Consider the following 22,823-nt stretch of genomic DNA (forward strand, 5'->3'; position numbering starts at 1 on the left):
TTTCGGGAGAAAATTCTGATTTTTATTAAAAATATCTACATTCAAACATCTAAATATTTAATTAACATGAAACAACAAAAACCCATGAGCACATTAAGAGTCCACAGTCATTGGTATTTGTACTGTAATGCCACAATCTCATGGCTGATAATTTGTATCTTTATAAGTCAAGTTTATTGTATTTTCTTTTAAAATGGTAAATGCTGATATTTTTGAAGAACAACAAAATAAATCATTTGAATGTTTTTTTCCATTCAGGATTCACATGCTTCATTTTTTCCCAAGATGATCACTTATCACAGTTCCTCACTTACTAGTGTAGGCTCTGTCTAGATTCTGCAGCTGCAGAAACCCAACAGGCCTCCTGGGCTAAGCAACCATTGACACTGTACACTAATCCAAATAAGAACATCTATCTCATAAGCAGATGCAAATGTTGTATTCATTACCATATGCCCACTCGACCCTGTCCAGAGGCAGAGTCTACATCTCAGCCCAACCCAGTTGCCATATGCAGGGACTGGATTCGCAGGAAAGATGTCATGGGTTCTTCCCTAACTGGTATACTTAGGATTATACAAGATAACGGCCATGATGTGGCAGGTGTCACGGAACTCGGTAAAATCCAGGCCACTCTTCAGTACTTATACTTAAACCCCATTAAATTGTCATGTACTCCTTCTGTATTTCCTTCCCCATCATTGCTTATTACCAGACTATTAGTGTATAAATAAAAGCTTTGCCCTTTATAATCAGGCAGCTCCTTTGGCTTGATATGTGCAGTGATGCTAGAAAATCCAGAGCCTAAATGCATCATCATTAATCATCATGGAAACAACTGTTGATTTATAATATCATAAGAATGCTTTTCTTGCCTGCTACAGACTTGCTAGAAAAGAGGGCAATTTGGTCTGGATTGGCTGGCAAATTGTCAAGTCTTCCTTATTCGGGCAAAATTCCCATTGAAGCTGGAATTTTGACAGGACTGCACAAATCAGATCAAAGAATGCATAGGGAAATAACCAGTTAGTGGATTTGATATATTTTGCACAATAATGTGAGGGCTTTTGAATGGTTGCACAATGTATCATGCAGTTCTGCAACTCATCACATGGTCCATGTCCTATAGCCCTTACTCAGGCAAAATTGATCTTAGCCAAAAGGCTGAGGAGTGATTGGATTTAGCCTTTAGAAAATATTCAGTAAATAAATGGAAAAGAAGGAAGTACTGGAAAACTGCATGACACTTAAATGGGATTTTGATAAAACATTACCTGATGTAAAGTTTGCCAGAATATGCTGAAAGCAAAAGAGCCAGTTATATTGTATCCTGCTGCAGCTGTCCAACTTTATAGCTAAAATGTTCATGATAATTACATTAAACAATTACAGAAGGAAATCCACAATACTGTTAAGAGGATGTTGGCTTGACAGTTACTTTTTGAGATTAAACAACAGATACAGTACTATCAACTGCAAAGGATGATGAATTTGTACAAATTGTGGGAATTCATACCCTTAGGACTGCAAAGTCTCTATGTAGTTCGGTAGAAGCCCTATAAAATATTGTCAGTTTCGCCATAATAGATCTTACATTAGACATTACAGAAAAGATAGGAAGGACAGTCTTGTGGTTTGGGCACTGTTCTATGAATCAGGAGATCTGGGTTTAATTCCTGCTTCTGCTACAGACTTCCTGTGTCACCTTGGGCAAAGTAATTTATCTTCTGTATATCAATTCCCCATCTGTAAAGTGGGGACCATTTAAGTACATAAATCAATACAGCAATTTTAAGCAAAGGAAAAAAAATCTCCTTTTTTGCTGTTTTGCTTTTTTACAAAATAAAAATCTTCTTCCCTGCTCAGGTGAAAAAAATCACATATAGTTCAAGCTTCCAACGCCCAATATTATATATTTTTAAACCACAGAATCATAGAAATGTAGGGCTAGAAAGGAGCTCGAGAAGTCATCAAGTCCAGCCCCCTCATGCTGTGGCAGGACCAGGTAAACTAGACCATCCCTGACAGGTGTTTGTCCAACGTGTTTTTTAAAACCTCAGATGATGGGTATTTCGCAACCTCCATTGGAAGCCTATTCCAGAGCTTAACTACCCTTTAGTTAGAATGATTTTCCTAATATCTAACCTAAATCTTCCTTGCTGCAGAGTAAGCCCATTACTTCTTGTCCTACCTTCAGTGGACACAGAGAACATAGTGAATAACTGATGAGAGAGAGAGAGACCTTCATTTATTTATTTGATAAACAACATCCCTAATATGTTGCTGTTCTTGGTGTCAGAGGATACTATTACTATATAAATAGTCCACTGAAATAAATGGCCTCATTTAACATTTATTTCAAGTATTAAAAGTTATGCATGACTGTCACTGTTATACAAATGCAGTAACAAAAAAAAAATTGACAGGTTTCAAAGTAGCAGCCATGTTAGTCTGTATCCGCAAAAAGAACAGGATTTTAATAATTTTTTTAGTCTAAGGTGCCACAACTACTCCATTTCTTTTTAAAGAAAAAGATTACCATTTTCCCACACATTTTAAAGTGTTTCCTGTTGCTTCATTTTTCTCAGCATCTAGTGCTAGTGCCTTATTATTTTAAATCGTTTTTTGTAACTATTCCATGTATTGTAGCACCTGTTCTCCTACTGAACACTGATGCCCAGCCATATCCCTGGAAGTCTATAAGCATGTTGGTATTAATGCAGCCCTATTATGTGTTAAGAAACTGATCCAAGGATTTAAGGGTGGGCCCCTTTAGTGCTCCTATCTGTAAAAGGAAGTTATTTCAATGTGCTCCAGCTACACTGTGGAGTAAAAAAGACCTACACCAATATCTTAAACTTCCTTGAGAACAGCTGCACAACTGCTTCACTCACTGCAAGGCTGGGGCACCAGGAGCAGAGTCTTGCTGACAGTATGCTGGACAATTACAATAATATGCAACACGAGGACATTTTTAGATTTTACAACTTGGTATTTAAAAAGTTTTATGGCTCCCTAATCAGATTTTTAACAATTCTGAGGTGCTCTAAGGCAAATGAACTGCTTTAAACCCTCTGTTTAAGCAGAAATAACTAAGGAATTAGTCGGAAAAGATAGAACAATCTCATATACTCAGGCTGATGGGACAGAGAGAAAAATATGGCTCATTAAATTAACAAAATAGCAATTCAGGCCAGGCTGTTCGGGAATAATAGACTGAGTTCACACCGTCACTAAACACAATTTATAGCATTGTTATAGCAATGACACGAAGAGTATCGTTTTAGGAAGCAACTCTAGTACACATGTAAGTACACAAGAGGACTTGGCCGACACCTGTAGAAAGATCTACCAGAGCAAATCAGGCTAGTGTCATATCTAAATGCTTTTAGAACATGCTGCAAAAATCCAGATTCTTGATCAAACTTTTCCACCAAAGCTGCCAAGAAATGCTTCCTAGAACTAAGGAAGGAGAAGAGTAGAATGGTCCATGAAGTCCACTATGGATCTCACCATGCCAATCTAATTTACCCTTGCAGTGCTTCAATATTATGTGCTAGATACTACAGACAATTAATAGCTAGCAGAAGATAGAGATCTACATCTAAAATCTACCAATGCATATTATCATCAGGAACTTTTTTAGGGTTGTTTTGGAATTTCTGCCTGCAGATTAAGTATAAGATCTGGAATACAAGACAGGAAAATTGAAATACATAGAAAACAGCCTGCTTTCCTTCTATTATTTTCCTTCACAAACATTGCCTTACTTTCAATTTACTGTTAGTATGGTGTGTTAGAAGATGTCTTTAATATGCTTTGTACACAACTATGAAAACTACATACACCAACAAACAGAATGCTTCTGGTTTTGCCCAACATATGGCTTTTTATTTGATATGTTCTCTCTTGAAAACTATTCCTTCACAAAATGAAAATTCAGCAAAATCTTTAATAGCTTTCATATTTCAGTCTAATAGGTATCATGGTATTGCACTGCCATCCACCTTTGCTACAATATTGCACAGAACATTTAACAGACATTTTCTTCCTTCAGATAGACCGTATGTGCAGTTTCTGCAGGACCTTAGCATTAACATTTAACAGAGTCTATGGGCATAAAGCACATTTATGAACACCTGCTGAAATGTTTTATTTGCCTTAAAAGTTTTATTAAAACTATTACAATTTCTTACTATGCTTTATGGGCCAAATCATAGCTTTATTTTAGTCTAATCTCCCATTGACTTCAATAGGACCCAGATTTGGCTCTAAGGCCCAGATCCTAAAGGTATTTAGGCACTTAACTTTCATCAAAATCCTGGGCCCACATGACTTGCTGTAAGTGTTGACTAGTTTTAAACAACGCAAAATCATTGGTAACCTGTAGCCAATGCCGGACTGAAAGGGCAAGTGTTTCAAAGAACCAGTCAAGACACTGACCTGCCTTCCCATGAAAGGAATCTACCCCTCCATTCTTTAAATTTCTGCAAAGTCCAACTCATCAGTGGTGCTCAAACTTTTTCAGTCGCGCCCCATCTCCCCTTACCAGTAACAGAATCTGTTCCATGCCCCCCACTCTCCATGACTGCACAGCCACGTCTTCCTCAGCAGGGCAGCTTGAGCTGAAGGTGGAACTGGGGTCGGAACTGTGCATGGGGCTGGGGGCGGAGATGGTCTGGGGGTGGAGAGGGAATGAGGGCAAAGCTGGGCTGGTTGAAATGGAGCTGCACCTGGGGTCAGACCTGGTCTGGGGGAAGAGACAGAATGAGGGCAGAGCTCAGCTGGATGCAGAGCAGGACTGGCGTTCTGAATGGGGTTGGGGAGGAGCTGGTCTGGGGGCAGAAGTGGGCTGGAAGCATGGTGCTCACTCCCCTTGCCACTGTGAGGGCTGGACCTGGCCCTGCCACACCTCACCCCAAATACAGTTTGGGGACCACTCGTGTAAATGAACAGGAGGTGAAAATATCTTCTTCCTGTTTTAGCTAGACAGGAAACCTTGGCTCTTCCTCCCAGATTGGGATCTGGACACAGTGACCCAAGCTTTTGTCATCTCCAGACTAGATTAAGGCAACGAAGTGGAAGCAATATAGAGGTTTCAGGTTGTACAAAAACATAGAAATCCACCTTCTCAATGGGACGTGCTACCATGAGCACACACTACCCCTGGGCTCAGTTCTCTCACAGATGCTTCTGTTGTCAGTTCAAGGTCTTGATCCTGATTTCTAAAGTCAATGGATCAGTGCCCATCTCTCCACCCTGACACATCAAGACAGCTGTGCTCCTCTACAAAAATACAGCACAGTGCAGAACAAAGTATGTGAAAGCATTCTCGGTAAAGGGACTTCAGCTGTGCAATGATCTTAGAGAGGAGATTACAGCAATTAAAAGTATCATCACTTTAAGGGCACTCTGAAAGACCCTTCCCTTTGAGCCGTCTCATCAGAACCAGAAATATTTATATTTTTTAAAGTAAGCACACACATAATATATATTATATATATAGCAACAGAGCTTCCTATAACCAGGAAAGAAAGAAGTATAGATGACACTGTAAAGTCCATTAGGACTTCTCTAAGAAGATTTAATTTAACTTGGAAATATTTAGATATTATGCTGATGGCCACGATAGAAAACCCCAAAATGTTTAGCTAGATACACAGACAATAAACTGTATTCACACTTGGAAGGATTAAATTTTTATTAGTAAATGTCAGTAAACACAGATTTCAATGTACACACACAAATTTATGACAAAATACTTCCAAATAGGCAAAGAAAGAAAAATGCCACTTGCAAATGTATTAGAGTTTGATTTAAGGTTATTTACTTCATATATTTTAACAAGTGATGGTGATAAAGCTTTACGTTAAAACAAAATCAACTTTTTGAATCTCAACATCTACTGAGATTAAATAATTACTGCCTGACACCCCCCCCCATAATTTCCCACAAGTGTGAAAATTTAAATTTATAAAAATAAAAAAAATACTTACAACCCATAATTTTGTGCAAAGGTGAAAATTTCCATGGATAAAACAAATTGAAATGCTTAAAATAAACATTGACATTATCTGTCAAAATTATAAAAAAAAAAAAAATTCTCCCAAACCTAACAGAATAGCAACACAGAATCATAGAAATGTAGGGTTGGAAGGGACCTCAAGAAGTCATCTAGTCCTGCCCCCTGCACGAAGGGCAGTGGCGTAGCTGGGGGGGAGTGGCCACTTCCACACTGAGCACAAGTGGCGCTTTGTCAATGTCTTGGCGCCTTTTAAATTTTCCCCTCTTGAGGGAACAGGGGGAGCGATCCAAAAAAAAAAAAAAAAGCCCCCCCCCCGCGGTGCTTTTACTCACCCGGCAGCGCTCTGGGTCTTCAGCGGCACCTCAGCGGCAGGAACCTTCACTCGCTACGGGTCTTCGGAGGCGGGATCTTCAGTGCCGAAGACACCTGGAGCGAGTGAGGGCCTGCTGCCGGAGTGCCGCTGTGTGAGTAAAAGTGCCGCAGCGGGTGGCGCCTTTTTTCTGGATTGCTCCCCCTGTTCCCTCCACCTGGCTACGCAGCTGACTAAGGGAGGACCAAGAGTGTACCTCACCTATACCTGACAGGTCTTTATCGAGCCTATTCTTAAAAACCTCCAATAACGGGAATTCCACAACCTCCCTTGGACGCCTATTCCAAAGTGTAACTATCCTTATATTAGGAAAAGCTTTCTAACTATCTAACCTGAATCTCCCATGCTGCAGCTTAAACCCTTTACTTCTTGTCCCAATCTTCAGTGGACATGGAAAAGAATTGATCACCATCCTTTCTATAAGGGCCCTTAATGTATTTGAAGACTGTTGTCAGGTCCTCCTCAGTCTTTTTTTCTTAAAACTAAACTAGCCCAATTTTTTCAACCTTTCCTTCTAGACCAGGTTTGCTAAATCTTTTACTATTTTTGTTGGTCTCTGGACTCTCTCCAACTTGTCCACATCTTTCCTAAAGTGTGGTGCCCACAATTGGACACAGTACTCCAGCTGAGGCCTCACCAGTGCCAACCAAGCACAGTCGAACAATTACCTCGCGTATCTTACATATAACACTCTTGTTAGTGCACCCCAGAATGATATTAGCCTTTTTCACAACTGCATCATATTGCTGGCTCACATTCAATTGTGATGCACAATAAACCTCAGATTCTTTATCACAGTACAACTGGCCCAGCCAGTTATTCCCCAAGCCATGTCTGTTTCACAAAAGCTTGATAGTAAGTTGCTTACTTCAATGCAAACCAGAAAACAAAACAAAAATCAAAATAATTATAAAAATGAAATTATAGACACAATGATTAATGGAGACAGGTGAAATGTTAAAAGATCTAGCACCATACACAAAAATTATTGATTTTTTTTTCTGATTACTGCTTAGATGATCAAAATGTATAAGGTACTTGTTGCCTTCTTGCACTGTGTTTTATTAATGCTCCAGATCAGACACCCAATTTGGAAATCAATGCTTACTTCACCATTTTTCTCTGAAGGGTTCTATTATTCACAATTGATTTAACAGAAATGAAAGACTTACCATTAACAAGGGCCAACTGCTGACACTTCTTAGATGAATTATTGAACTTCTAGAAGTGAATTAACTCAACCATCGTTAAGACTTACTGTTTGATGCTTCTCACACCAGAGCCACTGTATTTACAATTACAGAACCAAAACAACTGAAAGAGCTTCTTAGCATCTCCTTAAGAGATACACCATTTCCAGTAACTAACAATGAATGAGAAGATTTTCAAAAGCAGAAATGGGAGTTAGGTGCTAAACTCGCATTGACTTAAAATGGATTTGGATACCCACTTGTCCTTTGTGCCTTTGAAACCTCTCTCCTTTAATGCACAAAAATTCAAAGAGACACTGCATTTCAAGCTCAGAAAAAAAATGTTTGTTTATGCGGATGTTACCTTTTATTATTGAGCATGTGATTTCTGATGTTGAAGATTTAAGCTCAAAAGAGGATAAGAAAGTTTTCTAGTTATTTTCAAAATTATTTTATAAGTATAATACACAGATCACTGTCTTTTGAACCATTTCACATTTAACTTGAAAATATTGGACAAAAATATAACTAGCAAATGCAAAAACCCCATGCGTACAGAAACTATAATTCATAGATGGAATATGCCAACTGAGCTAACAGGACATCTACTCAGAAAACGCACTCACTGCGCTCATTATTCAGTCTAACAAAGATTATATGATGCCACAAGGTGAAGTTTGGTTCCTGAGAGGGGCCAGGAAAATCTTTTTTTTTTTTGGGGGGGGGGGGAGGGGGGTCATTCCACCAGGTTACAATACCCTTAACAACAGTCTTAACAGAGGGAACCAAGAAGTAAGCAGATATGGAGAAAGATCAGTTCCCTAAAGATGGTCTCTCCAGGTCAGCAAAAGGAAGCATGCACTGACCCAGCCTCGGCTGTAGTTGTTTTGTGAATAAACAGCTCCAGGGATACAAATTCAGCAACTGTTGGCGGAAGCTGCCAATGTGTTCACACTTCTCGACACTGGGAGGTGATTTAAGGACCCAGTAAAAGCCATCATTGCTAAGCAAGGAAGTAAAATCCATTTATTCATGTCTGAACATGGATGACATCATTGCAGAATTTTGGGAAGCCTTCCTAAACCATCACTAGCTTCAAGCACTCAGCAGCTGACCTCCCAGTGATCTACCACACACCAGCTATCCATCTCCTCACTGGCTGGCCCCTACTATGGTGAGTCATCACCATTCCTTTCATGATAACTTTTTCGAGGTTATTTCCATCTCTACACCTGATGTGACCAAAGTACATAAATTTGCGCATGTTGATTTCCGACATGAGGGTCAGGTTCTCTCCAGTCACCAAAAGCAATATGCAGCTCAGGGTCTTACTCAACTGTACACTCACAAGTTGCATGAGTCTCCAGAAAACCATTCTTTCACTTAAATCTAGAAAGGAGACTGCACATTTTCCTACCAAATGCAGAACCCACTTTGATTGTACATGGTTTTGTATAATCTCTCAAATGGACGACTGCATAAAGCCCTACTTGGGACTTCACGTCTGAAATCCACCCAGAAACACTGGCTGGTTCAGAATGCAGCCATCTGCATGACATCACAACATACCTGTGCTCTATTTCCTTCATAGGCAGCCAATCAACTGTTAGATGAAATTTAAAGATTCCAATTACATCATCCAAAGCCCAAAATGGTAAGACATGTCACCATCTTCAATTCACCATGTGATCTAATCTCATACAGAATAACGGAATTCAGTTCTTCAAGGTTGAAGTCTGTAGGTTGCTGGACGCAAGGCATTTCTGAGAGTGGCCCTTTGCCTCTAGAATTCATGCCTTATGGAAACATACTTGAGGACAGGTTTCAGAGTAGCAGCCGTGTTAGTCTATATTCGCAAAAAGAAAAGGAGTACTAGTGGCACCTTACCCTCTGCCATGTACATTGGTCAAACTGGACAGTCTCTACATAAAAGAATAAATGGACACAAATCAGAATTATTAATGTCAAGAATTATAACATTCATAAACCAGTCGGAGAACACTTCAATCTCTCTGGTCACTCGATTTCAGACCTAAAGGTCGCAATATTAAAACAAAAAGACTTCAAAAACAGACTCCAATGAGAGACTGCTGAATTGGAATTAATTTGCAAACTGGATACAATTAACTTAGGCTTGAATAGAGACTGGGAGTGGATGTGTCATTACACAAAGTAAAACTATTTCCCCATGTTTATTTCCCCCACCGCTCCTCGGACATTCCTGTTAACTGCTGGAAATGGCCCGCCTTGATTATGACTACAGAAGGTTTTCTCCCCCCCCTCCCGCTCTCCTGCTGGTAATAGCTCATCTTAAGTGATCACTCTCCTTACAGTGTGTATGATAAACACCCATTTTTTCATGTTCTGTGTGTATATAAATCTCCTCACTTTATTTTCCACTGCATGCATCTGATGAAGTGAGCTGTAGCTCACAAAAGCTTATGCTCAAATAAATTGGTTAGTCTCTAAGGTGCCACAAGTACTCCTTTTCTTTATACTTGAGGACAAACATAATCATCTCTAGGCAAAGTGCCAAGACCTTTTGCCCAGGCCTTCCCAAATGATTTAATTCCTAACTAACTAATCAAATTAAAAACTCTAAAGCAATAGAAGACCATCATGTTAGTTCCTCTTATTAAAATCACCTACTGTTCCAAGCCTTGCATGGGTGCCCAGATACACTATCAATATGTGCAGTAATAATAACCAAAGCATAATGTTGAATTCAATACTAATTCAGAGGGAAAGGTGCCGCCTTCGCGAAGCATTTACTGAGTCAACTCCTGGAGTTACTAGGGTTTCTTTAGGGATGTTCCATCTTTATTCTACACAAACGAAGGCTCTAGCACACTAAAAAGAAAAACCAGACACACAACAAACAAGGCAAAAAATTTCCTTGACCATAAATATTGTAAGAGTGGTAGATATAGAATCCCCTAAGGAGATGAGAACCAAGGAATTATTCCCTCGATTGATTCAATTAATTGTTGAACAGGGTGCATTGATTTAAATCAGCCATTTTAATAATGATTTAAGCCAGCAAGCAGGAAGCCTTGTAAATCTTCTTTTGCATTTGTACAATTTAGTTATTTTCCTTAAAAAAGGTTAATTATCAGTGGTTGTTAACCACTAAAACATGTTGATTTGCAACTAAATACACCTTTTCCCACTAAATTTGGGATTTATTTTGCCAACCAGGAGGATATGCTATCTGTACACAGCTATTTAAGCAATGATGTATCTTAGCATACATTTATTCAGATTCTTAATTTTTAGAGTTTTATACTACAAAATAGTGAATGGCACATTTTTTATTTACTGTGTCAAGTGGCATCTGGATAAAAACAGGAATTCAATTAAACATGTACCAAAAACAGTATTCTAAATTTTTTTAAGTTAAATAAAACTACCTTAAATGTGCTTAAGAAAAAAGTTTATAAAAACATGTTTTGCATTTAAAACTAACCAATTATTAAACAAAGGAAGTATTTATTATCTGTAGTTAATGAAGTGAACTGATTGTTTCTGATCACCATGTCCTTCAAGATTTTAGACCTAGTCCTTTCACTATCATTTTTAGTCATAGATCAGAAGAGAAAAACAAGCTTTTTTCCTGGTTTTTAAACTGCCAATCAATCCATTTTGCAATACTGAATGAACTAGTTTGAACTGAACTAGTTGAATTAACGGATATGAAGAAAATATTTTCTCTGCATCTGCACAAGAGAGGCTACTGAAAAGCTTTCTAACTATCTAACCTGATGTCCAAAGCTGGTTTAGCACTTCACCAACCTCTGGGGTTCCAGGTCGTTAGCCAGTGATTTCCATTAGTTCAGTGATTTGACGTTCTTTAAAACTTCAGCAGCAACTACATACTGCCAGAATATTACAATATTTAATTTAAATTATTTTAATAGATTATAGTTAATGCCCTACTTGAACAGCAGGACAACTGTCCAAAAAGTGTGGCGGAGTTGTGGACAAGCCATGGAAAAATCGCAGAAAAGTAATAATGGACTTTATTATTTGCAATAATAAGGTCCATGATTACTTTTCCATGATTTTCTGCTCTCAGACACCCGGGGCCGAGTGTAGGAGCCCCGGGCTAACAGTGGGGACTCCTGCTGTTGGCCACCTGCGGTTGACAGCAGCCATCCAGGGCTGAGAACAGGGGCTCCCACTGTCAGCCCCATGCAGGTCAGGGCTCCCAGCACTGTCAAAACTGCAGTGAAAGCCTAATATCGTGGGATCAGCAATATCATGGAATTAAGTAGGACCTTAATTATAGTAAATTTGGACCTTAATACAGGTTGCCTCAATGTCTAATTAAATTATAAATAGTTTAATTTTTAAAAGAAAAATATATTTAATTTAAATTAAAATATCCAATTTTAAAAAAATTTAATCGATTTTTCCCACCCTGTTGAACAACTTGAACTTCAGTTTAATACGCAGTACTGGGGATTAGATAGTTAAATATTTACATTGCATGAGGAGGCTTTGATATGAGTTGCTGTTACTTAAATCTGTGTGCTCTGTTTAGACAGTAGAACTGAAAATCCGTATTTGGGATTACGATTTAAAGGCAATGGCTGCCCCTGCCCAAGTTGTACCATGATCAAGTCAAGAAGACCAACATCACAGAGAACCAAAATGTAATGCTGTCAGGGTTTCTACAGTCCAGTACTTGGATTTCTTGAAAACACGGAAAATATATTATTTTTCATTTTATAACAAGATGATGAAGGATGGTCTTACGTATAGAGAAGTCTTGGAATAAGGAGAAAGAATGGTTTTGTGATAAAGGCACAGGACTGGGAGTCAGGAGATCTGGCATGAATTTCCAGTTTTCTTGCAGATTTCTTCTGTGAACTTGGGCAATCACTTAATCTCTCTATGCCTCAATTCCCCATCCGAAAGAAAGGGATAATAATACTTCCCACCTTTGTCTGTCTATTTATCAGGGGGGTCTCATAAGAAATTTTTTGGCAGCCTCAGAGTGAGGCCACCAAATCTTGCTGGTGGCTGCTCTGACAATTTTTTCTAAAACACTTAATTAACCTTAGGGAAAACATATACATATGCACAAATACATGTCCACATCATTGTAATGTATGCAGGTTTTTATTGCAGACTCAATAATAAAAATAATGTACAGTTGTCTATTCTTTACTGGACCTAAACAGAATAGAAAAACAAACCGCTTTGTTTCAGAGTGGTAGCCATGTTAGTCTGTATTCGCAAAAAAACCAAGGAGTCCTTGTGGCACCTTAGAGACTAACAAATTTTTTTGGACATAAACTTTCATGAGCTAAAGCCCACTTCATCGGATGTATGCAGTGGAAAATACAGTAGGAAGATATATATATATACACACAGAGAACATGAAAAAATGGGTGTTGCCATACCAACTGTAACAAGACTAATCAATTAAGGTGGGCTATTATCAGCAGGAGAAAAAAAAAACTTTTGTAGTGATAATCAGGATGGCCCATTTCAAACAGTTGACAAGACGGTGCGAGTAACAGTAGGGGGGAAATTAGCATGGTGAAATGACCCATCCACTCCCAGTCTTTATTCAAGCCTAATTTAATGGTGTCCAGTTTGCAAATTAATTCCAATTCTGCAGTTTCTCGATGGAATCTGTTTTTGAAGTTTTTTGTTCAAGAATTGCCACTTTTAGGTTCGTAATCGAGTGACCAAAGAGACTGAAGTGTTCTCCAACTCGTTTTTGAATGTTATAATTCTTGATGTCTGATTTGTGTCCATTTATTCTTTTACGCAGAGACTGTCCGGTTTGGCCAATGTACATGGCAGAGGGGCATTGCTGGCACATGATGGCATATATCACATTGGTAGATGTGCAGGTGAACGAGCCCCTGATGGGGTGGCTAATGTGATTAGGTCCTATGATGGTGTCACTTGAATAAATACCTGGACAGAGTTGACAATGGGCTTTGATGCAAGGATAGGTTCCTGGGTTAGTGTTTTCGTTGTGTGGCTGCTGGCGAGTATTTGCTTCAGGTTGAGGGGCTCTCTGTAAGCAAGGACTGGCCTGTCTCCCAAGATCTGTGAGAGTGAGGGATTGTCCTTCCCGGATAGGTTGTAGATCCTTGATGATGCGCTGGAGAGGTTTTAATTGGTGGCTGAAGGGGCCGGCTAGTGTCGTTCTGTTATTTTCTTTGTTGGGCCTGTCCTGGAGTAGGTGACTTCTGGCTCTGTCAATCTTTGACATTACACAAAGTAAAAACTATTTCACCATGCTAATTTTTCCCCTACTGTTACTCACACCTTGTCAACCGTTTGAAATGGGCCATCCTGATTATCACTACAAAAGTTTTTTTTCTCCTGCTGATAATAGCCCACCTTAATTGATTAGTCTCCTTAGAGTTGGTATGGCAACACCCATTTTTTCATGTTCTCTACTGTACTTTCCACTGCATGCATCCGATGAAGTGGGTTTTAGCCCACAAAAGCTTATGCCCAAATAAATTTGTTAGTCTCTAAGGTGCCACAAGTACTCCTCGTTTTTGTTTTTTTAAAGTGCTTTGCACGTTCTTGTCTCTTTTTGTTGTTGTTTCTTTTGCTTTTTTTGGTTGCCTTTTTTTTTTTAAAGACTTGCTAGCTAGCAAGTCTGTTTCTGTGAAAAGTGATATTTGTATGTTTGTTACACATAGGAACAACCATAATTCAAATTTATAATAACCATCATAATAATACAAAACTTTATGGACTTCTGTGATTCCTTTATCAGTCCATCCTATGAAAGCTATCTGACATCAACTCCACTTTCAGAAAATAATTTTAACGCTTACAAGATGCACATGGAGCCCCATTCAAGGATACTATTAGTTGTAAAATATTATTATAATGTTAGACAGCGTGGTAATATTCAGAGCATTATAATTATGTAGACTAAGCTATATAACTCATTTTAATTGTACATCAATCATTCTAAGCCTTATGTAGGACACTAGAAAGTTTAATACTCTACCATCGTATACTCCATCAGGCACATTTGTTGGAATGTTTCATGAGATACAGACACTGAGCCAAATTCATCCATAATGTATTTCAATTGAAGTCTATTGAATATGACCCATCAAAACTAAAATTTTTAAAAAGTTATTGACATAAAATATTTAAATAATGTTAAAAACTTAAGAAATGTTCAATTATATCAAGAATATTTTAAAACACCCAGATTTTTTCCTCGGTCTCATCTACGGAACTATAAAATCTCATTAGTTTGAATGACTGCATGGCAGCAAATAAGAGCATGCGGTTTATAAAACTCATGTAAAAAGCTTTGGGTATGGGTGGCCTTGTCCTATAATGTTCCTTAAAACATTTTATCAGCATTCATCAACATCCAGAATAAAGGCCAGATTCTGAACCCCATAAGCCTGCAAGGTTGCAATTAGCTAGAAGAGTGGGTCTATTGGCTCCTATGAGACTACTCACAAGAGTTAATACTTACCAATGGGACTAAAGTGTTCACAATCTGTCTCTTTGGGAGGTTTCTATTTGAAGCTATGTTATTATTTATTTTTCTATTTTTAAAAAATGGACTATATTACTTTTGTATACAATTAAATATCAGCTCTATATGCAGTAGAACTAATGCCATAGACAACTCTCAAAACTGCCAGTATGACTATCTCCAGAACAGAATTTTCAGAACATTTGCTTTTAGACTAGAGGGCAGAAATAAAAAGCTAAAGTCTATGCTGACGTAAATGGGCACAACTCCACTAAAATCAGTAGTGTCACACCTGTTTACTTCCTCCAGGGCTGAACTGGCCCAAAGTCTCTATTGTCCGATTTCACTTTGCTAACATAGAAATGTTTCAAATGGTTCAATATAATGGCCCACAATACAGTAATATTAACTTCTGTGCAAATTTCTGAGGAAGACATCTTGCTATTTACTAATCATATAATCATCTTGCAGACAAAATGCTACATTAAAAAATATTTCGGTTGCAAAGTCAAGCAGTTAGGAAATGTCAGATTTACAGTTGCCTGTGCCATCTTAATTTTGCCCCTTTATCCAACCATCTTGTGCAATAAATGCAGCCGGAGTCCTGTGGAAACAGCAGCGTGGGATTACATAATTAAGATGACTGCATTGTAACGCACATGGAGTAGAGGTTGTCCAGGCTATCATAAATCTGACACTTCTCAACTATTAAGTGCTTGACTTTGCAACCTAAATAATGTTTTTAAATGTAATTTTGTATGTATTTCTAGATTGTTTCACAGAACATGGTAAACACAAACTATACTATGCACAACTGTGTCAATACCCCAGCTTCCTAATTGCACATCACCACCAGAATTTGAACCCTCAACACAGGACAGGTCCTACCTAAACTACCACACTAGCAGTATCAGCTACCAGCAGGAGAAGGCTGCTTACCAGAGTGAAAGATAAACTGCTGAGTTCAAGTGCTAGGCTGGGCAGCAGCGAGGGAAACACAAAGCAGCCTACTTTGCTCTCTTAAGGCACCACCTCAAACTCCCCGGTATGGGATGGTGCTTTGGGAGTAAGAGGTAGTAAATGAGCCCATATGCTTGGCCCATTACACCTGGTAGAGTATCTTCTATTTTAGCAACAGTGTGACCTCAACTTTGGAATGGTCATTGACTTTGGGAGGCTGCCGAAATTTTCCTAAAGACCACAAGTAAAAGATCAAAAATGGTGATTTTTAGACTCTTTATACCTTAGTCAAATCTCAGTGGAAATTCATTTGACAAAGAATAGGCACTTCTGTACTCAAGAGATTCCCCCTGCTAAATATCATGAACTACTGCAAACAGTGAAGGGATGAGGCCTCATCAAAAGAAAAGATCACAAGAATCCTTTATAATAGAAAGTTAGGCAACTGAAGTACAGGCGTCTCTACTAGCTTCCTTCATATTTAATATAGCTGTACTGGACTATGTACATCTGTGCTGATGACAATGGCCCAGATTCTCAAAGGTATTTGGGCACCTAACTCCCATTGACTTCAATGGGACTTAAGGGCCTAAATGTGGTTAAGGATCTGGACCAAAATATGTTGTCGTCATTCTAATGATGAAAATTTCCTTTAGCCTATTTATTGTTTTACCGCTGTTGGCTGTAAAAAAAAAAACAAAAAAAACCCAAAGCATTGTAGATTGTGTTTCTATTACTTAGTATTCTTAAGAATTTGGATCCAGGGTATTACAGTTCATTGACCATTTCTGAGGATCCAGCTAAGCTAATTTGTAATATGTGATTCTAAATGGCAGAGTGTCCACACAAGATGAGTAAATGACTCTTCAGTAAATGCAGCACTGATTTTATTTTAGCCTTTTATCAAGCCAGACAGTTCAACAGTTTGTGAGAAAATAGGAAACTGAAAGGGGATGATTGTCTTCAGACCAAATTCAGAGTTTTAAATTATCAAGTGAATCATGGGAGTAGAATTATAAGCCATTAAAATGAGCTTAACATATGTTGATACTTTAGGATTAGATTCAATAAAAACTCTTCCAGTTTTCCTACTGTAAAAATCTGTGCATAACCCCACAAGCCTTAAAAACAAATCTGTTTTGGCTTTTAAATTGGCTGGAATTTAAAAAAAAACCCTCTAGTTATGAGATGAAAGCCTTGTATAATGAATGTACATTACTAGAAAATCCTAAAAATGAAGCTCATAAACGGCCCATACACGCCATGGTTCTTTGCTTGTAGAATTCATTCTTTGCCACTGAACATAAGCTATCATATTTTGATTATGAAAATTAGAAAGTTTTTGGATTCTAGCCCTTATAGTTGTGAAAATAGCCTGGAAAATAAAAACAGAGCATACAAGGATGCAATGTTGGCTTCCTGAGTTTGCAGAAAGCCTAAAGTAACTCACAGGCATGAGCTGCCCCCTTCATTACAAAGGGATGTTAACTATGAAACCTAAAGATGACCATTAAATATCAAGGTGGGGAAGGTAATGTCTTTTATTGGACCAACTTCTGTTGGTGGAAGAGAGAAGCTTTCGAGCTACACAGAGCTCACTCTTCTTCAGCTCTAGACAAAATTTTCCAGACCTGAAAAGCTCTGAGCTGCTCAGAATCTTGTTTTCCACCATCAGAAGTTGGTCCAATAAAAGATATTACCTCCTCCACCTTGTCTCTCTCATATCCTGGGACTGACATGATTATAACAACACTCCAAATATTAAATTAGTTAACACGATTAACAATTTCACTGCAGGTTATTTTTCAGATATGTCCAGATACTGTGCCTCCCCAGCTGCCAAACCCTCCAACTTCCCCCTTTGACACTTGCTACAGTGCAGTAAAGTATTTTTCACAAAGGGTTCTGTGGCACACTGGAAACTGAAATTGTGGCTACAGTATTAAATAAAATGAATTTAATATCAAAAAATGACTCTCAGGCTGTTACTGACAGTATTATTCCATTTCAGCTTTAATTTAATAAAGCCTCAATTTTTAAAATGTCACTGAAGCTCCCACTGAATTTCTACCAGCAGGCACCAAAACCTAGGGATCTTTCAGACTTTAGGTCCAACTTGCCGTGTAGTACATGGACCTTGTTTATATACATCATTATCAAAGAACATTTTTTCCCCCACTGTGGCAATAACATCACAGACATTTCAGGAAAACTGATTTTTGAAAGCGAGAGGTCTATTTCCGTCCATATGTTATTTGATCTAACAGAAAAATAAAGGCACGTAAAACTACTTTATTTTTAATTAGGCTAAATATCGCTCTTATGGGACATGCTTAGGCAGAAGAAAGGAGGACATGTAACTGGCGCTTGAGTGTAGCATTCATGCAAGGTTCATGCACTTGGCAACATTCAGGGCACACCCGGAGTGTTGTGTAGGAGCAGTGCACACACGGCTCCTCTCAAGGGCATGAACCTTGGAATCTCGCCCAGAGGACATGAATCATGGGAAGCCTCCTAGGACTGGGCTCAAGGCCCCAGAGCAAGGAATGCGGTAGATAGATATTGGTAAATAAGAATATTAAACAAAGCCAGTGTATTCCTTTTATCTGTTGGAGTACGTAATGCACGGGGTGAGAGAAAGAATAAAAGAGAGGGTGGAAAGCTGACAGGAGACCAGCCCGTCGGCAGACCAGCCTGCTTGCTTGCTTAAAGCCTTGTTCTGTCTTGTATTTGAACCGCAACACGTGAGACACAATGCTAGTGCAAAGTTGCCAAAAACACAGAGCAGGGAGCATATTTCCGCTACCATGAGCAAGATCAGCATGCATTCCTCAACCACTGCCAGCTGGCACACTCTGCTGAATGCACAATATTCACTAGGCAGCCTGGAGGACTGGACGTATATCTTAACCCTCGACCATACTCCCATGGGGATGTGTATGCAAACCTGCCTCCCAGCTCAAAGAAATCCTGCCTGCCTTCTGGTGCAAGAAAGAGAAGACTCCCTACTCTCTTCTTTCCACCAAGCAACAGGACCAATACACGACAGAGATCTTCGGGGCAAATCATATTCTTCCCCCTGACCACAACTGCACTGTCAGCCGAGTCTCAAAGGGCAGCAGAACTACAACTATTCCATTGCACACAGACAGCCCACGAACAGTGGCCTCCTGGGCCCCTGCCCACCATGAAGATTCATGATGGGGAACAGGAGTGGCAAGGATGGTGGCCAGTGGTCTACAAACTATACTGTTTCACTAGGTAAAGCCCATGAGTAGAGGGTGGAAGAGAACCAGAGCCACTGCTACAGCTCAGAGGCTGCGGAGAACAGCTACAGAGTAGCTGACTGTTCTGTGCACTGGGTGTGGTTTGGGTGGGAGGGGGATTCTGTCCCCTCCAACAATTATGCAGGTCCCCTGGGTTTTGCACAGGCAATGGGAACTTGCCCTACTGAGTAATAGGCAGTAGGAGTTCTTGCTGATTCTTGTTAATTCTCACATTCAGAAATGTTTCTCTTATTTCCAGTGACATTACCTGTTGCTAAATGTGTAGTTATTTCAAGCTTACTTTTATCTGTAGGGAAAAAAACACACTCTTATCAACATACAGTACAACTATTTCCGATTGATTTTCAACGTATAATATGTAAAGTGGGTGTAAACCAACAGTGAGGCATTTTTTGCTTTTAGAGAGCTCAGCGGATACAGTTTGCATTGGTGTTTCCCCTGTGCAGTGCTCTTTTTGTTAACTTTTTGCTAACTCTTCAAAACAAATCCACTCTTTTAGATTTCCGTATCTTTCTGGCTGACAGCTTCCTGTCACGGATAGAATGGCTCTACAGGAGGAAATGTACCAAGAGCTGCCTTGCAAAGGGCATGTCACCAATTATGACTGTAACTATTTCCAAGGGATTTTGAAAATAAATCCTAACTTACCTCTTTAATTCTACCTTCACACCTGGGAACTGGAAGCAAGTCCTTGGGAAGTTGACTCTGGAGTTAACTTCTTGTACTTGGGAGAGTTTAAAATCCTGGAAAAGGAAAGAACTGTTAGAGTTGAACTCCAACAAAATATGGCAGGGATTTTAATCATGTCCAACATACCCATAGTAAAAGTAAATGAAGAGCTCAGTGGTACCCTTGCTCCCCTCTCCTTCCTGACCCCACAGAATACCCTCTACAGGTGTTTGAGGCAATTTCACCTTCACAATTTTGGAAGGAGCAGGCTAGAGGAATAGCCCTGTGAACCACGCAGGAAATCTTAGCGCATGTTAACGATCATCAAAATCCACATTAACACATGCTGCTTTCCCCACAGCTGAAGGGGGTTTCAAGGTACCTGTCAGCAGAATCGAGGATATAAAAGAATTTCACCTTTTAAAAAATGAAGTTAAACAACATAAATAAATGTACTGCTGTTTCACTGACTCAGCCAACAGACAGGGCAAGCGGGCTAAAAGTAAATAGAACTGTACTTTCCCACTCTTTAGTCCCAAACTCCTGTCCATGCCAGCACCTTCACCGCTTTAGCTCAGACTTTACTAGGCATTCAGCAATTGCATTCACAAAGGTCTCTCTCTTATCTTTAAATAGGTTTTTTCCTGAGAAACTAAACTGAGTGTTGAACAAACGAAGTGCTCTGCCTCCTAGCCCACCTCTTGAGACAGACAAGATTGGTTTGATAACACTTCTCTATTGACATGCCACAGAATACACCAAGTCACTGATATTCTATTTAATAATATCAACAAGGCACCAGGTTCAACCACAGCCAACAAAGAAAAAACCCAGAAGGATTTTCATAAAACCACAAATACGGTTAATCTCAGTGCGGCCAACTCCCACGATTTTATTGTAAATCTAGCGATATTTGGTGTTTCTCTTAAAGCCCCAGCTCCACAAATTTTGTAATTACAAGAAAACCTCAGCTTTCATTTAAAAAGAAAAGCACATTTCTAGCCCCTGTGGTTGTGAAGAAAAACTTGAAAATGTGACTGGAAAGTAACCCAAGACTCAAAAGCCAGAAAGTAACTCAAAAGAATTCCAAATTTCTTCAATGTCATGATTTTAAAGCCAGCCTCATGATTTGGGGAGCCATGACTCATGGTTTTGAACACCTAAGAATATAAGAGCAGCCATACTGGGCCAGACAAAAGGTCCATCTAGCCCAGTATCCTGTCTTCCAACAGTGGCCAATGCCAGGTGCCCAAGAGGGAATGAACAGAACAGGTAATCATCAAGTGACCCATCCCTTTGCCCATTCCCAGCTTCTGGCAAACAGAGGCGAGGGACACCATCCCTGCCCATCCTGGCTAGTAGCCATTGATGGACCTATCCTCCATGAATTTATCTAGTTCTTTTTTGAACCCTGTTATAGTCTTGGCCTTCATAACATCCTCTGGCAAGGAGTTCCACAGGTTGGCTGTGCGGTGTGTGAAGAAATACTTCCTTTTGTTTGTTTGTTTTAAACCTGTTGCCTATTAATTTCATTTGGTGGCCCCTAGTTCTTTTGTTATGAGAAGGAGTAAATAACACTTCCTTATTTATTTTCTTCACACCAGTCATGATTTTATAGACCTCTATCATATCTCCCCTTAGTTGTTTCTTTTCCAAGCTGAAAAGTCCCAGTCTTGTTAATCTCTCCTCATACGGCAGCCATTCCATTCCCTTAATCATTTTTGTTGCCCTTTACTGAACCTTTCCCAAGTCCAATATATCCTTTTTGAGATGGGGCAACCACATCTGCAAGCAGTATTCAAGATGTGGGCATACCATGGATTTATATAGAGGCAATATGATATTTTCTGTCTTATTATATATTCCTTTCTTAATGATTCCTAACATTCTGTTTGCTTTTTTGACTGCCGCTGCACATTGAGTGGATGTTTTCAGAGAACTATCCACAATGACTCCAAGATCTCTTTTTTGAGTGGTCACAGCTAATTTAGACCCCATCATTTTATATGTACAGTTGGTATTATGTTTTGCAATGTGCATTACTGACCTGGGGTCAGCAATGCTCTGGAACACATACAGTTAAGGATAACAATTTTAAAGAAGCACAGCTCACACTAAGGGGCAGCGTAGAGCTTCAGCCCCTTCTCCCCTCCCAGAGGGGGCACCAAAAGTCAGTTTTCCTTTGGGAACTCCCCATGCACATAGGAAAAACATGCCCACTAATACATCCCAGTATGGGATGCAGCCAGCTCCCCTTTATGTGCCAGTCCCATTCAATGAGCCAAGGCAGGAGAGCAGTTTGGGGGAGTAGAGAAACTGAAACTTCTGCATCCCTCAGAGTAAAGACTGCAGTTCACCCTAGTCTTTATAAAGGCTATGTAAGGGAAGGAACGGCGCTGGAAAGAATCCTTGAGCCCCCTCCCTGGGCCTAGCATACATCCTCAGAAAGGCCTGGCAGGATCCGGTCCATAGATAATGAGGAACTCTGCACAGAAGATTTATCACGCTAAAACGACAGCCTCCCATGAAAGGCACCTACTTACAATGCAATCAGGCGAGAGTAACAACTTCCTTTGTCACTCTCGGCCTTTCTGAAAAACTGACCTGGATTCCCAACCTTTCAGCCCAAATCATACCTAACATCGGGGCCATAGATCAGTGTTCATGTTGCATTCCCAATCAGCACCCGGCCCGGGACAGGGAAGTTAATGATCCAACCAGCTGACCAAATTCGGTGATGAATCCTGGTTATGTACTACCTGAGCACGTTGCACATATTCTAAGAAGATGCCTAATATACTTAACCTATGTTCCAGTAATTCTGTACAGTGTCACATAC

The 22,823-nt window shown here is 39.5% G+C and overlaps 1 protein-coding gene across 1 annotated transcript in view; it reads right to left on the reverse strand.

Annotated features, from left to right (window-relative positions):
• RARB (retinoic acid receptor beta) overlaps nt 1–22,823 on the reverse strand; it is a 516,441-nt gene that overhangs the window by 483,742 nt on the left and 9,876 nt on the right. The window contains exon 2 of the mRNA XM_084618116.1: nt 19,964–20,058. The gene's annotated coding sequence lies outside the window, so the exon portion shown is untranslated. The remainder of the gene's footprint in view (nt 1–19,963; nt 20,059–22,823) is intronic.

The sequence above is a fragment of the Lepidochelys olivacea genome, assembly GCF_965140295.1.
Source record: "Lepidochelys olivacea isolate rLepOli2 genome assembly, chromosome: 2".
Taxonomy (NCBI): Eukaryota; Metazoa; Chordata; order Testudines; family Cheloniidae; genus Lepidochelys; species Lepidochelys olivacea.